The sequence below is a fragment of the Passer montanus genome, unplaced genomic scaffold (genome assembly GCF_014805655.1).
Source record: "Passer montanus isolate IOZ18808 unplaced genomic scaffold, ASM1480565v1 scaffold31, whole genome shotgun sequence".
NCBI classification, from domain to species: Eukaryota; Metazoa; Chordata; class Aves; order Passeriformes; family Passeridae; genus Passer; species Passer montanus.
The window spans coordinates 1,550,765-1,565,281 of NW_024367819.1; the positions used below are offsets into that span (position 1 = coordinate 1,550,765).

Below are 14,517 nucleotides of genomic sequence, written 5' to 3' on the forward strand. Positions count from 1 at the left end.
AGAACTTAGGATACTTAGTGTTCTAATTTTAGTAAACAATGTTATGCTTTAATTGAAAATGATAGCTCAAGCAAACCACAATATTCTGTAATACTGAACATTTGGTGTCATAGTAGTGAGCAGCGATTACTTGTACTCAAACAGGCTGCACCAGAAACCAGGAAAATCATTATTGTTGCTGGCAAAACTGTTTATTTCTGTAAATGACTTGAGCATTATTAGTCACAATTCCCAAAACATCCCTTGCAACTTTGTATTATGTTCACTTTCAGGTACAGTGACAAACCTATCATTATCATTAGCTGTAAGTGACACTAGAGCTGTAAAACCATTGAGCACACAGGGAAATCTCACACATGTTGCTTTCTTTCACCTTAACATCATTTGTCACCGTAGTAGCATTAGAGGATAATTTTGCATTCTCCAATGTGCATTGCACACCAATGACACTGTGTTGCTAGTATAGATATTTAGAGCAATTTATTTTTCTCCATATAATTCACGTCTTAGGGGTATACCTTTAACCCTGTTATTAAAACAGACCAAACTGAGCTGGTAACATGAGCCTCTGTATTTAAGCCTCAGTTAATAAGAGGGTCCTTAACAAAGCCCTCCTCTCTGAACCCTCCCACTGCATTCAGTTGCAAATCACTGTTTGGCTGGCAAAGCCGCCGTTCTGTCCCCCACAGCCCCAAACCTTCTCACGCTGAGCACTGCGGCTCTATCAGCAGCAACATCACGGCGAGGGGCAGCGACACCGCTCCTTGCGAGGGACGTTTTTTATTAATCAGGGGCACTGAATGGAAACCAATCAGACAGAGAGTCCCTTTGGCTCCTGCTCGCCGCCTGCCTGACTTAAAAGTGATGCCGGGAGAGAGGGAGCCCTAGTGAGATTCCGCGCTGGAGACACAGTAACATGCAGAAGGCAGGAAGCAGGTAGAGAAGCAGCGCTGGACGGACAGAACTGGGCTCACACAGACAGCCTGGGTGAGTAGATCAACTTTCTGTAGCATGAGAACTGCCGGCAGCAAAAGAGCAGATGCTTTCTTTAGGAGTGTCTAAAATGTTGAAGATGCCATACAGATACTTTTTAGGGAAGGGGGAGTGGAGGGGCAGTGTCAGCAGACCACTTTGGGGATATTTCTGTTACAGAGTTCAAAAAAATCCCAACGCATTAAATTGCTGAAATCTAAACTTCTGATACTGTATATGTGACAACTACTTGTGTACATTAAAAAATTAGTAACACATATGCTCTTTGGCAATACTGTTAGATATTAATCAGTTTTTCTTGCCATGTAGAGGTAACAATATAGCCTAACTTTCGTGCAGGATGCTTTTTCACCTGTCCAGATAGAAGCTATCCCCCTTTTCTTTTTTTTTCCCCCACATATGTGTTTGTCAATTTATCTAATTAAAACAATCCTGGTTAAGAAGGATGAAAAAATGGGATGTCTTACTACTAAGAATGAAGTAGTAATGCTTTTTAAAATTTTCTTTAGTTAAAGTAGCAAAATTAGTGGGATTTTTTGATATGTGTTACAGGGGGAAGTGCAGTTTAGGATTCAGAAAGATTGAGAGCTGAGGGAGCTGTCCCTTTGGATATCTGTAGCAGAAAGTCAAAGTCAACAGGCTTAAAGTACAAGGATGCTCTCCAGAAGTCCTTCCAAACTACCTTGTCAGCCTAATATATATATAATCAGAGAGTTCCACAGAAAACAAGGCAGAAAGCCTAAATGGTCATACTGATCATTAGACACTGAAGTAACCAAGAGAAAACAATTGAATGACATTTTGCCTTTTCACATGCGAGAAATATGCTGTCACATGTGTTCAGTTCAATTTCACTGTATGAGCTTCAAAGAAAGAATGATGTATATGAATTAAAAGGAAATTGATATCCCTTGCTGTTCTAAGGCATATGGATACAGCAGCCACTCACCTTGTCACAGATTTAAGTCATAGTTCAGAAAATAGAATGGTATTTTCTTAAAATACTTTCCATTTTCAGTAGACAAATTTATAAGCAATGTATGAGTTTTGCTCTGATTAAAGAGATAAAAGTGAGAAAACTAATATTTTACTGAAACCACAGCCAGATTATGCTTCATTGCTCAGTATTACATTAGCTATTCATGCTAAGCATAAAAATGGCTAAAAAATGCAAGTGTAATACTTGCACTAGTTTTAGAGATGAGATCAAAAGTTTTGTTAAATAATATTAGTCATAGTGATAGCAATTGCTAATGATAGATCTTTAAAAATCATTGTCTCCAACTAATACTCCATATCTGAAATGACAATTTTATTCCAAAAATTGAGTGAACTATTTAAATATTCAGAAGACTTGTGTTATAATTTGTCTATGACTATTAAGAAATTTATTTGTGAATTTTGTTAGTTGTTAAAAAAGATGTATTGCTATCTATATGTCAATCTGACAAATGAAATATATTGTCCTGTCATTTGTACTTCACTGTAGTAATGTAAATTCAAGAGACAATTATTGTTTACAGTTAATGTGATTTTCTATTAACAAAAATAAAAAAAGATTATGCAGTCAAATGTCTGTGAAATAAATAATTCTTGGTTTGGGCTTATTTAAATTAGGTAAATGAGATTAATTTTAAATGCAGAAATGTAACTGTATCAGTACTATAACTGCTTGTATCTAAAACAGTTGCCAAATCTTTTTAAACTTAATGGAGTGAGTTCAAGAATCAAAGTTTTCGTCTGTTTATTGTGTGAAATAAGTAGAGTTTTTAATTTCAGAGGTAATCTTGTAGCCATTATTGTGGAATGTTATGCTTTGTGTGTAACTGATACATCTCACCCAAACACAAAATGAAGTTTGGTAATGCAGTTTGTAGAGATAATGTGGGGAGAAACAGCCTGCCATATGCTTTGTACAGCTCCATGTTAAAATTGTTTGAAGCTTTCAGAATTTTCACATTTTCTGCGCAAGTTACCATTCTGAAAAGGGTGTCCTCCTCTCCAGACAGCAGCCCATGTACAGGGATTTGGGCTCTCCTCTCACCTGGCTGCTGCTCCACAAGGATGCTGATCTCAGCAGCAGTTGCATGGTACTGGCAGAGATGCCCTCTCATCATTGGATCAGCCAATAACGATGATTTCATTCCCTGACCTATCCACCAAGCAAAATGTAATAACAAAAATCCACTAGTTTAAATGTCATCACCCATTATGCTGCTGAAAGGACCTTACAACTTAATCCTGACATTCGCTTATCTCTGGCATCAGTACATGATTTCTGAATCTGCACAACATGGACTGAAGGGAATCTACCGGCAGAAACATTTGAGTAGAGCTAGAGAGTAACAAGACTGACAATTTTCTCTGAGGATGAGCTTTTTCAGGAGATATCATATAAAAAAACTGGGGTACATAAGCTAGACTATAAGACAATATAATATATAAAGGTATGTGTTTCTTCCATGCAGTCAGTGCTATTTAACTGCAGAAGGTAACTGGAGCAAAAATCTAGAGAAAAATACATCTCCCACACATATCAGAATGGCTTCAGAATTTCTAAGGCTTGCAGCAGGTGTTATATTCAAATGTTATCTGCAGAAGCACTAATATTTTAACATGAATAGAGATGCCCAAGTAAAAGCTGCCTGCATTCTCTGTGAGTGAGGGAATTTAAGAAAATAATTCATAGGAATAAATCCAAAATTTTGCAAAGGTGGTAGGAGGAGAAGGAAAATAAAGCAAAGGGAAATGAACAAAAAGAATTTTTGTAAAAGCAGTCAGAGTAATTTCTCTTCTTGCCTTTTAAACACATAAGAAATTGCTGAATGTTAAAAGACAAGTTATTTTCCTGACTTTCAGTGACTGATCCTGATAAAAAATACTCCAGTGGCATAGAGGACTACTTGCTGAGCATGACTGAGCAGGAGTGGCATACCTTGATCAAATCATCCTATGTGTGCATAGTGCAAAATCCTAGCAAAACTGAGACTTGGTTACTTCTGGGAAAATATTACTAGCTTCAGGAAAAAGGAAAAATACTGCATGTAAACTGCTGCTCAGACGAAGGCCCAAAATGTTTTAGAAAAAAATGATTTTTTTAATACACAGTATGTCATTTTATTATAGAAATGTCAGGAAGTGGAAATATGCTCTTCTGCAATCTTGGGAAGATTACCAAAGGATGTGGGTGGCATTGTTGTTATCCCATAAACACACAGTGCCACACAGAGACTTGACTTGGTCTCAGGTACAGAGGAGGTCTGTGTCAGAGACAGGGATAAAATGGGGCCTCCACTTTCCCAGTCCTCCAATTTCTCTGTATGTTTACATCCATGTTAAAAAAAAATATATTTACCTTGAATACTTAAATAACACCATAAATAACCACAAATGTTTCTCAGAAAATGTATTTCCGCAACCGCAAAATGGAGTGCTTTAATGGGTGTCCAGTGTATTTCTTTGCTAGTAAAATGCAAACTTCTATAATTAAATTTCACACTTTTTAGCAGTAAGAGTAATAGCAACCTCAAGACAACATCACTTTGGATTTTGTTTCCCTATCTCAGAAAAACATAATTTTCAGATGATGTTATCTCCCCATATGCTAATGTCAGGGAGGTTTAGGTAAGTAGAAATTTTATAGATGCTGGATGGTATTCAGGCTGCTTTGTCCTCAAAGGCTGTATTTGAGAGAAAGAACGACCACCTTCATAAAAATTCTGCCTGTAATGATATTGCATTTTTGGGCCTTGCACGTTGGTACTAAAGGATTTCACTTTCTAAAAAATACTGACAACATCTTGCCATTGTACATAAGTATGTTGAGAAAGAGCTCCTAAAGCACTTGTCCAGATTCAAAACATGATCTTCATAAATTACACCCAAGAGATATTGTGAAAAAGAGAAAATAGTGGATAATGCATTATGTGGGGATGGAAACAGGAGGCTCTTCCATCATTTTAAACAAATTACGCAACAGCTCTCAGGAGGAGATTATCTGAATTTGCGTATTTTTAACAGCTCAGTTGAAGTCAATTAATGATGTATACAAGCCTTCTGGAAATATATACAGGCATAATTAGATTTAGCCATTACTTTCAAAAAAATATGATCTATTATATTGACAATCAGTGATGCACAACCAGTCAGTGGTTGACTTTCATATTTTGACGTCTTAAAAAAAGTATTCAATAAAACATCAAGTTGTATAAAAGGTGTTCAATAAAGGAAATTTAAAATATAATGAACTAAAAAAACTCAGCTTAAGAGTGTACTAAAATAATTGGATTTTATTTCCTTTGTACTACATCATTCAATATTTGCTCCTAAGGAGATGAAGAGGTAAAGCAAAAATGGGCTGAGTTGGGTATAAGGGTGAAGTTAATCCCATTGCTTCTGTTTTGAAAGAAAAAATAGGCACAGAACAAGTGAAATTTATCATTTTAAAATCCAGCAGTTATACGTTCTGCATGATTTGAAGGTTTCAGTAATCTAACTACACCTGATTTTAACACATAAAATAGCCCCAGTTTATTAAAAGAACTGTTATATATATATATACACCTTCATACATGTACATTTGCATCTAGAGACATAAACCCAAGTATAACACATGCAAATGCTAGAGAAAAATAATGCAATATTTGTAGAAAGCAGTATATTACAATGGGTTTGCTTAAGTTTATAGTGCTGCATTCTGCCTGAATTTTTCTGCTTACTTTGTTGTTTATTACAATACCTTCACATGGTTTGCATTATTCTTTGTCACTATTTTCCATACTAGTGGATTTAAATATCAGGCTTTGTAGTGGGAAGATATTGTAAAAATGTTCTTTATTCTCAAGTCGCAGATGCTGGTTGTTGGTAATCTCATGAAAATAATTTTGCCTGTGTAGCAAAAGGAGAAAAAAATCAGGAAAACATACTTATTTCAAAAGAAAATTCTTGTAGTTGTTTAAACTGTTTGTCAGGAGAGTGGTTTGTGCTTGTGCTGCATTCCAGAACCTGTATTCAGACAGGGTAACATTTTGCAATAAGACTGGTCCCACTGAAACCAGTGAAATTACTTTTGTGCATTTCCCTTACCCTGAGTAAAAATGTGTGCGGAATCTGTGTTCTTAAAATGATGCTATCTGGTTAAAAAAAAAATCTGTTTTCCTCAGAGTAAACATAAAAATATTAAATTACAGAAAATATTTTCCTCTTTCCTGGAAGATTTGCAATAATCCTTACATTTGTTTCCCAGATATAAAAAGTAATTTCGTTACCAATGAGAATTCAGACTCGTAGGAGAAATGGATTTCAATGTATAAAATAATGTAGTCTCTTCATTCCTTCCTGTTATCTGCAATCCATGGATTTACTGCAATTGCGCTTGATCTTGCTCTTAATGGTTTCAAATTTGTGTTACATATGATTTCTTTCCTAGTCAATACAGCTATCTGGTTGAATTCGCATCTTTTCTAGAGTAAGATAAAAACTAAAATTCCTCGTGTTCTAAATAAAATTAATTAATCTCTTCAAGTTCCTTCATGGAGATAGGACAATACTGAAGGTAATTGTTCTTTGCTTAGTAGTAGCAATAGTAGTAATAGCATCAAGGCTGAAAACTCACACATTAGTTGAAGTACTGATTTAGTGATATTTTAATTACATTTGTCACAAGCTTCTGGTACTGCCTGATCTTCCAGTTACTGCCTTCTTGAAAAATCTATTTATGGTACCAAACCATCCCTGCAGTAAGCAAAGGGACTTTCAAATAAAAAAAAAATATGTTGTGTTTAGTGTACTTATAATCCCTTTTAAAGGCAATTAAAGAAAAGAAACTCTCAAAAAATTTGGTACAACAGCTCTCAGCTATCATTGGCCAAAAGAATCTACTGGTTGAGAATCTTTCCCTGAAGCTTTCATTCAGGAAAGGGGAAAGCTCAAGAGGGGGAGTGAATTAAGAAGTTGCTAGACTGCACCACAGACTGAAGATTTTGCAAAAAAAAAAAAAAAAAAATTAAATTAAAAGATGTTCATTCCTAATTCCTACTGAACTGGTTGAATCTAAGAGATAATGATTTAGGAACATGCCTAGTGTTGCACATTCAGAAACATAAATGCAAGCACTGCTAAAATGAAAGATTTAACACTTCTGACAATGATACTGTACTAATTTATTTTCCATTTGAATTTATGCTTAGGAAATTCCCATTTACATTTCAGAGCAAATTTTCCTAACACGTCCCTGCAATAGAGACCCAAAGAAATTGGAAAATATAGGATACAGAAAAAAAAAAAATAGATGCAAAGAATAAACTTCTCAAATACACAAAGGCCCCTCTATGGTCTTTTTTCTGTCACCTATGTATTGAGACTCTACTTCATAGCACGCCCCAAACCAAAAACCTACAGGCTCAATAGTTTTTTAGCTTCTTTATGTTTACAGAGTAGTTATATGATTAAATAGAGAACTGCACTGTTAGATAGAGACATAGGACCATGGTTCCCTTAATTACTCAAGAGATATACTATGTAACATCTAGCAATGCATAAATCCTGATTTTGAAGGAATAAACAGCTGAAGATTTGTTAACAATTGTATGCAAGAACAAATGGTTTCTGTGCAGTTTGTGTACTGGTCTGTGTGTGTAACATACTAGGAATAGAACTTATTCATAGTTTGACTGTTGATTAGAACTAAAATGAGTCTTAAGAATTAAACAGTGAAGGATTCAAGTTCCTGGTCTCATGACTTAAAATGAATCTCAACTTGTATTTAAAAACTGGCAGATAAATTATACATATATATATATATGCAATATATATGTAATATATATGTTATATATTTTAAACTGGCAGATAAATATATGGATATAAATATAAAGATAAATATATGAACTCAAGATAAAGTGATATTTTTGACAAGTGTGGGTAGCTATGTCTTAGGCATCTGACTGAGAACTTTCCTAAGATTTACATGTGGGGGTCCCAAATAATAAAAAAGTGGGACAGAAACATGCATTAAGTAACCCAGGGTGATTGTTAAAGAACATGTCTAGAGTTACTAGAAGAAACCTTGGGAAGTGGCGGAAGTGGCGGAAGTGGCGGAAGTGGCGGAAGTGGCGGAAGGAAGGAAGGAAGGAAGGAAGGAAGGAAGGAAGGAAGGAAGGAAGGAAGATAACAATAAAAATAAGACCAAAATGATTGCTGTAGTTTATGTCCTTTCTTCGCAAATCTGAAAAAAAAACTTCAGAAGAACATAAACAAGGGGACTCTGTGGTAGAATGGAAAAAGAAATGAGTCACATTAATTTTTTGCTTCCTTCACCTCTCAGGAAGTAGCACTAATTAAACTTCGTGCTAATCAGACTGTAGGTTTAGTAGAAAGTTTAAAAAAAAATGAAATTCCATTGCCTGTGGTGAAAACTTACATGTATTTGTGTATATATGTATCTATATCTGTATCTGTGTTGATATATTTTTATCATTGTTTTGGTAAAATTTTAGAGACAGAGGTCAGATTAAAAGATCTAGGGATCTATGTATACTTATATCTCTCTACAGAGCTACATATATAGCTACATATATCTGTGTAAATATAGCTCTAATGTGTAATGATGGATATAGATTTTTTTAATGTTTTTTATTGGTTTTTTCTGTGCACAACATCTCTGTAATAAAAGTCATGCATATACTCGCATTGTAAGTTTTCCAGAGCTATATTGTCTAGTTGCTAACAGCTAAAGCAATATTCTTATGTGCTGAGTTGAGGAGGTCTTTGCAAGTCCAGTTTTTACTGTAGCACATCAGACCTAGAATGGTAAATAAAAAATGCAGAGAAAAACACAGAAAAGCCTCTGCTCTGTCTATGCTATCATTCCAGAATTATACAATGGTTTGGGTTAGAAAGAAGCTTCAAAGTTCAACACCCCTGCCATGAGCAGGGGCAACTTCCTCCAGGTCAGGCTGCTCAAAGCCCCATCAAACCTGGCCTTGAACTTTTCCAATGATGGAATATCCACAAATTCTCTGGGCAACCTGTTCCTATGTCTCAACATCTTTGCTGCAAAATATTCCTCCATATGTCCAACCTAAACCTTCTTCTCTTTCAGTTAAAAATCATTAGCCCATATTGAGTTTTCATCTACCAGTACCCTAAAGTCCTTATCTGTAGAGCTGCTCTGAATCTCTTAACCCCACAGTATGTACTGATGCTGAGGATTGCCCCAGTTCAGGTGCAGCACCTTGGACTTGGCCTTGCTGAACTCATGAGGTTTGCATAAGCACATTTCTTAAGTCTGTCAAGTTCTCTCTGGATGGTGTCACTTCACTTGGGTGCATCAACTGCACACACAGCTTGGTGTCATCTGCAAATGTGCTAAGTGTGCAGTCTTTCTTACCATCTGTGTAGTTACAAAAGGCATTAAATAGTATTGTCCCCAGTAGAGACCCTTGAGGGACATCTCTCTTTACTGGTTTCCACTTGGACACAGCCATTGATTGTAAATCTTTGAATGAAGCCAACCATCCAATTCTTTCTCCATGTAATAGTCTAACCAGCAAACCTATATGCCACCAACTGAGCAGCATGACTGTTTTAGGGGATCATATCAAAGGCTTTGCCGAAGTCCAGGTACATGATACTGGAAGGTACCTCCTCCACTGATGCAGTCAGTCCACCGCTGAAGGCCATGAGATCAGACAGGCAGAGTTTGCCCTTGGTAAAGCCATGTTTGCTGTCCCTAATCACCTCGTTGTCTTCCATATGCTTTAATACATTTTGCAGGATGATGTGTTTCATAATCATACCAGGTGCAGAGATGAAACTGATGGGCTGGCAGTTCCCAGTGTCCTCTAGCAAATCAGCCCAAATTTATTCTTTCAAGATTTCTAGAAAATAATTCCACTTCATTCAACAGATTAGTTTTGAGGCAAAAATTCCATGAAAGAGGAACTTTTGACTAAATCACATTAATAGAATTACATGGCATGACTAAATGGTAACTTTCAGTGAATAACTTAAATACCCATGCACCTTTTAACTCAGTAAAAATATTGACAAATTTTGCACTGTCACAAAATTTAAGCAATTATTTTGACAAAGAGTTTTAAGCTTCCCTTCCTGTTTCGCATGCCAGTGAGCAAAGGTTCAGGAAACCTGAAATTTTTTTTTTACAATGGAGATTTTTGAATTCTTCCTCCTTACTCTATGGTCATCTAAATGATCTGGCTCACGGAAAATGATACTTCTGTTAACTTTAATTTTAATGTCCCTTTACAATGCAAATAAAAGTTGTCTTCTTATTCCTATTTCACTTAATCTGTCCTGAAGTTTAGTTTTATCCTGGTAATTTAAAGGTCAAATAATGTGAGTATGCTTCTTTTAAACAGAAATTTCCATCCCAGTGACCCTTATCAAGTATCTGAAAAACAGGAAAGACAAGGAAAACATAGACAGGTTCTTTGTATTTTGCAGGTAGTCTGTAGTGGTTAATTCTAAGGCACACTGAAGGAAGCATGAGGTTTCCAGCGTTGCCACAGAGCATCCAAATTTCTTTTTCTATTTATAAAAAAACCAATGAAAGATGCTAAGATTTAAAGATAATGTAGTCATAGGACAAAGTCATCACCTCCATATATAAGCAATTGTTTTTCCAGATGTGGTTGACAAACAGCAGCACCAATCCCACTCAGAAAAAAATATTTTGAAAAATTATTTACCCTGAAATATAATGGTGTTCATTTTTGAAGGCAGCACGTTTTGTTGTTTTGTTACTTTTTTCCTCAAAAAATGGAATGCTGCCACATGGTATGTCATACAGGTGAGACTGTAAATTGATTTATCTTAATACATCTTAATACTTCACCAGCCATACTCTTACATGCTAGGAATGGATGGTAAAACTTCTTGGTTATCTCACTGAGACTTTAAAAAGTATTTGTCAACGTTCATTTTTTTTACTATTGACAGTCTTCTGAAATTATATGCAAAGGATATTTCAACACAATCATAATAAAACACTTCAATATTTAAAAGCAGAAACATACACATGCTTCCCTTAGGTTACATGTGTGTGTATATGTATATATACATAAATATATAAATATTGTGGGCATAAATAAGTGTAATTAAGAACTTGAAGTTGAAGCTTTTACTTGTGAGAGTCATGTACATTATAACTTCATTGAGTTCATCTGGTAGTGAGCAGAAGTACCACAAGATTCTAGTAGAAACTTAATATGTGTGACGCCAGTTACAAAAATGATTACCTGCCAGAATGGTAGCAGTATCATAACACTTCCAACATTTATCTCTTTTCATACTGTGTACCCTTCCCTAGGGTGTAGCTTTACTGCCTTCTTGCACAACCAGCAACTGGTCTCTCTGTGTTTCTGCTGTGGTTTGAGCTGGGGCACTATTGAGTTTTTCAGGGTCAGATAGATTTGTTATTTGAAGAGAGGAGAGTAAAGGGTTCGGAGGTATCTGAGTGATCCTCAACCCAATCGAAGTAAGGAAAGAGAGGATGGAACCCTTCACTAAAGAATGATCTGTCAGCAAAAATTCCTTTCCCTATGTTCTGGAAACCAAACTGGTTTATCAGCTACATTAAAAGATGCTTCCCCCTATTCCAAGTCTTCCTGACCTGTTGTCCAAAAGAATTAATGCCACACTTGATTGATGGTGAAACAGGGAAAGAGTGAGAAGGGTAAGAGTAATTACTGATATCTGTACTCCATCATTAGGAGGATTCCAGAAAAAGAAGAGAATTGTGCTAAACATAGGATCCCACCTGGCCTAAGTACATGCATCCATATCACTGGATATCCATAGCTTGCTGTGCTATTAGAGCAGTCATTGATAAGGCAAGTTCTATACTCCTCTATCACATTTTTTCCCAATAATAGTGACTTCTTGGCAAAAATTATAACTAATAACTACTAGAAATATTGTTAGTATTTCTGCATTCCCCCAACATGGAAAATGCAGCCTATTATTTAAAGTCAATTATTATTTGTATATTAGACACAGAACCCATCTTTAGTAGAACAACACAGCACTCCCTAGATGTCTAGGGATACACTGGTTTAAGTGGTTCTTACCCTGTGAGTCTGCACACTTCTCAGGAGGCTGTTTCTAAGAGAGCTACACAAAAAAAATATATATTCCAATTACAAACAGTTTGAAATTTGTCATACGGAATTGCACTTTCCTGACAGAAAATATTTATAGTATCTGTAATCTGTAGGAATCAAAAAGGAACAATTTAGAACCATATGTGTCTACTGCATTTTCAACAGATTAGAGGTTTATAAAAAAAGATGTGTGGCCTTAGTAACCTTTTTTTTTTTTTTTGTTAGAACATAGATTGCAATAAAAAAAGGAAGAGATTATAAAAGAACAGGGAGTGGAGAATTTTTTACTGATACATTTGTTGGGATTTTAATATCACTAAGAAATACAAAGGACAAGAGGATAATGAGGAAGGCACAGACAGTACAGTTTTATAAAACAAGACATTTGAACCCTTCTAATTTTTATATGAAGCTATTAACAAGTTCCAAACTTTTCATGGGTATAATCTCACATTGTTTAAATTTACATTTTGCCTTTGACTCCATCTTTGATAAGAATAACCAAATGATTTTACTTTTGAAGTCCTCTTAATTTACTGGTACAATGGGAAAGTGTAAACAGTCAGAGGTTATTGTTCAGAAAAAATATACTGGCTTGAACAACACTTTTGTTTGCGCTCAGACTAAAATACCGAATTTAAATCTCGAAGCAAGAAATACTAGAACATGAGAAAATTATACAAATAATATGAAGACATCACATGCATTTTCTTTATAACAATATGGTTCTATCTCATGGATCTAAAAGAATATAGCTGTTTTATTAGAGACCAGAGAAATTAGTATTCCAGTGGTTACCCTCAGAAATTGCCAATTACCAGTCAGTAATTACAACAAAGTATTTCAAAGTGTTCTATGACAGCAATCAAGTATAAGATTCAGGTAAACAACAGAAGTGCATGTAGTTCTGATGGAAAGCTCATCATGGTCTAGTTGAATATTCCCATGGACATCAGTAACATTTAGATCCAATCTTGATAAATGGAGGAAATATTGTCACAGTCATTAAAAGGCCAAGCAGAGGACTTGAGGGCTGCAAAGGGACAGAAAGGGCAGAATGCACTGCACAGCTGAGCACCAGTTTATTCAGAACAGCTGAAGTTCTTGACCCCCAGCAGGCTCCACGATCTGGGCAGTAGCAATAGGTGGGAAATGGTCAACATGGTTGCCCAATGAGGACTAATATTAAACTATTACAAATTTTCCTTTCCAGTTTCTTCACATCCTCCCCCCTGCATAGGAATTGGTATGTGCATAGAATCCACATTATTTGTATCATGTCCATGTGTATAAATTGTGAGTAGATAGATAACATTAAATGACAAAGCCAATTAGAATATATTATATGAACATAACTATTTGTGTTTATTTTTTTAATGTATTCTCTTCTGCGCAGAAGTCATCAGTATTCAAGCAAACAAGTGGAAATAATCCATGTTGCTTTCAAGGTAAATGTCAGACAAAACAGTACTGCAAAATGCCAACAGATAGTGATTTCTGATACAGCAGAGGATAAAGTTAGATGAAAATACAGATAATATAAAAAGGCTTCTTTCTGCATAAGCTGGCAGAGAAAGGGAAAGTATATCTTGTTCAGCTACCAAAATGAGATTGAAATAAAATTTTAATATAACTTTAAATGAGATTAATATAATATAATATAATATAATATAATATAATATAATATAATTAATATAATAAACATAATGTTTATAAAAGTAGCACATTCTTAAATTAAAATAATAGTTAAAAAAATGCTATACATGAGTACTACATAACAAGAACAATAGACAAACACAAATTAGACACAGGGCTAAAAATCTTTGGTTTAAAAATTCAAAATCAAATGTATACATTAGTATTGTGTTGAAGAAGTCATGACTTTAGAAAGTATTAGAATTAACATATTTTGAAGAAAATTTCATTAAAAGATGGAGACAGAAGCAAGATGGAAAAACCATAGATATACAACAGAAACCTAACTGCAAGCCATTGTAGAGAGCAGAATATTTTTATGGACTTAGACAGCTAGGAAGAAAGTTCTAAAACGCCCTGCAAACACTAAAAGAGAGAAAAATACAAGCAGTATTATGCACGTATTGGCAGAACAAATGCAATACATGTGGGTAAGAGAAAAAAACTAAAACACCCCTACAAAGATTAATTGAATATTGAAATAATGTCCTATGTAAATGACGAAGCAAAAAAGAATGGAAATAAAGAGCACCTTAATATGCTTACCCTTTAAATGCATACCAAAATGGACATCTACTGAAATATGTTGGAAAAATGCAGAATACATTGGATTCCAGAAAGAAAATGTAAAATTATAATTTTATATATCATGGAAAAATCACTAGAAATTGCGAATTCTAATTATGAAGTCACTACCTAAATTCCTATT

The 14,517-nt window shown here is 35.0% G+C and overlaps 1 protein-coding gene across 2 annotated transcripts in view; it reads left to right on the forward strand.

Annotated features, from left to right (window-relative positions):
* The first annotated feature begins 677 nt into the window (after positions 1-677).
* Positions 678-14,517, forward strand: part of CDH9 (cadherin 9) — a 97,055-nt gene continuing 83,215 nt past the window's right edge. For both annotated transcript variants that reach the window (XM_039714803.1, XM_039714802.1), the window contains exon 1: positions 678-987. The gene's annotated coding sequence lies outside the window, so the exon portion shown is untranslated. The remainder of the gene's footprint in view (positions 988-14,517) is intronic.